Source organism: Ovis canadensis, chromosome 3 (genome assembly GCF_042477335.2).
Source record: "Ovis canadensis isolate MfBH-ARS-UI-01 breed Bighorn chromosome 3, ARS-UI_OviCan_v2, whole genome shotgun sequence".
NCBI lineage: Eukaryota > Metazoa > Chordata > Mammalia > Artiodactyla > Bovidae > Ovis > Ovis canadensis.
The window spans coordinates 143,595,538-143,599,323 of record NC_091247.1 but is presented as its reverse complement, the minus strand read 5'-3'; the positions used below and the strand labels follow the sequence as shown (position 1 = coordinate 143,599,323).

At 42.1% G+C, this 3,786-nt stretch overlaps 1 pseudogene; it reads left to right on the top strand.

The window, feature by feature from the left end:
- The first annotated feature begins 220 nt into the window (after positions 1-220).
- Positions 221-2,333, top strand: LOC138436334 (glutamate dehydrogenase 1, mitochondrial-like; annotated as a pseudogene).
- Positions 2,334-3,786: the final 1,453 nt, after the last annotated feature.

Here is a 3,786-nt window from a genome sequence, read left to right as displayed (position 1 = left end):
ATTATGCAATCATGTACAGACTCCCTCACTTCATGAATGACCCAAGGGCCTCCATTTGTACCTTTAACTCAGGAAATAAGTAAATGTGAGCCTGCCTTCCAAGGAGCCAACATTAGACTGAAATTGATTTCCCAACAGAAATGACGGAAGCCTAAAGACTGTGGGTTAATATTCCAGAAAGCACGAAAGAAAATAAATGCAAACGCGCTCTATAATCAAAATGTACTTCAAAGGGAAAGAAAACATACCTCATAAAGCCCTGGCGAGGCGAGGAGAGAGGAGGCCCACGCCCTGCGTGCTGGATGCCTGGTTCCACACCACTGTTTACCGTGTGGTTTGGCACCAACAGACGGATTCGGCTTCTCCAGATCAGGTGGCCGGTGGCAAGAAGGGAGAGGACTGTGAAGAAGGTTCGAGCTTAGAAGACAGCCTACCCCAGGGCCAATGCAAGCACACCTCTCTTCCTGGCCCCGCCGCAGCACTCACCGGTGCTTTGGTCCTTGGCCTCGGTCCAACCACGCGGGCCGGTTCCGCCCACCTGGCGGCACCATGGCAACCGTGATGAAACTTAAAGCTGGTTTCTTCAAGCTGGCTCGTTCGGCCATGGCGCTAGCATAATGGAGGACAAGCTGGTGGAAGTCCTCGAGACCTGGGAGAGTGAGGAGCAGAAGCCGTGCGTGGCATCCTGAGAATCATCAAATCCCGCAAGCAAGTGCCTATCTGGTCCATCCCCATCCTGTGCCAATGCGGCTCCTGGGAGGTCACTGAGGGCTACTGGGTCCAGCAGAGCTTAGCATTGCACACCCTTCAAAGTAAGTATTGGTTAGTGAGAAGATGCGAGTGTAGATAAAGTAAAAGCTTTGGTTTGCCTGATGATGTATAAATGTGCTATGTTGATGTACCATTTGGCGGCGCTAAAGCTGATGTTAAGCTCAGTCCCAGGAACCATACTGATAATACAGTGGAAAATATCACAAGGAGGTTCACCATGGAGCTGAAAAAACAGAGCTTTATTGGTCCTGGCATTGATGTGCCTTCCCCAGTCAGGGCCACAGGTGAGTGAGAAAATGTCCTGGATTGCTGATACCTGTGCCAGCACCGATGGGCACTGAGATATTAATGCACATGCCTGCTATTACTGGTAAATCCATCAGTCAGAGTGGCATCCACAGAGGTATCCCTGCCACTGGTCATGGTGTTTGCCATGGGATTGAAAATTTCCTCAATGAAGTTTCTTACACAAGCATTTTACGAATACAGTGGGGTTTGGAGCTAAAACATTTTTTCAGAGATTCAGCAATGTGGGCCTATACTGTATGGCATATTTACATCATATTGACACTAAATGTGTTGATGGTGGTGCAGTCAATGGGAGCATATGAAATTCAGATGGCACTGACCCAAAGGAACTAGAATACTTCAAATTGCAACATGAATCAATTCTGGACTTCCCCAAAGCAAAACCCTTGGTAGGAAGCATCTTGGAAGCAGTCTGTGACATACCAGTCCCTGCAGCCAACGAGAAGCAGTTGACCAAATCCAGTGCACTGAAAGCAAGGATCATTGCTGAAGCTGCCAGTGGGTCAATAATTCCAGAACCTTAGGTTTTTCTGAGGAAGAACAGTATGGTTATTTCTGATCTCTACTTGAATGGTAAGGGCTTCCCTGGTGACTCAGACAGTAAAGAATCGGCCCACAATGCGGGAGACCAAGGTTCGATCCCTGGGTCGGGAAGATCCCCTGGAGAAGGGAATGGCAACCCACTCCAGTATTCTTGGGCTTCCCTGGTGGCTCAGATGGTAAAGAATCTTTCTGCAATGCAAGAGACCTGGGTTCAATCCCTAGGTTGGGAAGATCCCCTGGAGAAGGGAATGACAACCCACTCTAGTATTCTTGCCTGGAGAATCCCATGGACAGAGGAGCCTGGCAGGCTACAGTCCATGGGGTCTCAAGAGTTGGACACAACTGAGCAACTAACACACGTACACACACTTGAATGCTAAGGGAGTGGCTGAGGAGTATAATCATGTCAGCTATGGCCATTTGACCTTCAAATTTGACAGATTCTAACCACCACTTGTTCACGTTTTTCAAGAGAATTTAGAGAGAAAATTTGGAGGGTGTGGTGGAAATAGTCCCATTGTACCCACAGCAGATTCTAAAACAGAGTACCAGGTATATCCAAGAAAGATATTGTGTAGTTTGGTTTAGCTTACACTATGGAATTTTCTGCCAGGCAAATCATGCCCACAGCCACAAAGGATAACCTAGGATTGGCTGCCTATGTCAGTGCCATTGAAAATGTCTTTGGGGTATACAATGAAGCTGGTTAACTTCTTCACTACCCTATTTATCTAAAACTTCTGCTAAACTATCGTAAGTTCTATAACCACAGATATCTTTTTGTTATGGACATTATTCTCAACAAGTCAACCCAAATCAGCCCTTTAAGAAAGAAATTAAGGTTTAGAATATCTAGACAGGTTGAAGAGTGTGAAAGTATTACAGAAATTAACTGTGCCAGAGGGCTGTTTGGGATATCATACCTTTAAATAAAAAGACTCTTTTTCATCTAGTCATGCTCCCTTGCTCCATAGCTTGTTCTCAATATGTTAGTTACCTGTTGTTTGACCTCAGTCATCAGTTGCTTGCAATATTTTGCTCTGGCCAAGTCTGAGATGGGACTGTAACTTTGCATTTAAGAAGTGGGTGTTTAGCATTTTCAGAAAGTGGGATGGTCCTTAAGTGAGTTTTATTACTTCACATCAGCAAAATAACTCAATTTCACAGGTTGCAAGCAAAAATAACAGTTGTTACTCTTTATGCAATCTATTATTTTAGAATGAAATAAGGACACGATGCTGTAATAAAATTGCCTTTAATCACTTAAGCCTATACTGGAAGCAATGAATGCTTATAAACATGAATTTAGAAAGCTAGCATTTTTATGATATCAGTGGTATCATTTGTAGCTCATCAGTTCTGTATTGTTATCCTACAAACATAAAAAGCTAGATGGATAATTGCTACAGTTTTGAATATAACAACTATCCATCTATAGAAGATAGATGGTGGAAGCTGTTTTTGTTATGGCTCTTTGAATTTGCTAAATGCAAATATGACATGCAGTCCAAAAAATGCAGTAATCTCCTTATCATGTTAATTAGTTTTTCATTTCTCTAATTACCTATTGAATTCAAGTAGAGTATAATAATTCAAGTAGAGTAACCCAGAAAAATACTACTTAGTCTCCTTGTCTGGAGTCTGCCTGGCAGCTCTAAGCACTGCCGATGTCCCCAGCCCTGCCTGATTTTGTATCCCTTTTCTTTTAGAGACCTCATATACACACAAGCTTAATTAACACAGTGGAACTTAAAATATTGAGTTGAGTGTTTTGTTTGGGATTTTTTGGTTAAGGCCTTTTGAACAGCAGAATATCAGTGAAATACTAGACATTATTTATGTAATGAATGAGTTATTTTTTAAAAACAGTCATTCTCTTTCAGAAATTTCTAATTACTTTGTAACTTTATGACTTAACCTTAATATGTTAGTTACCTGTTGTTTCACCTCAGTAATCAGTTGCTTGCAATATTTTGCTCTGGCCAAGTCTGAGATGGGAATAAAAATAACTGTTTAAAATTTACCTTTTCAAAACAAAAAAAAAAATGAAAGGGAACTATTTTCACACAAGAAATAGCTGAAGACATTTGGCACCAATATACTTTCCCAACAGAAATAACTGAAAGTATTTATACAGAAGGAATAAGTTCCTAAATGGAAACA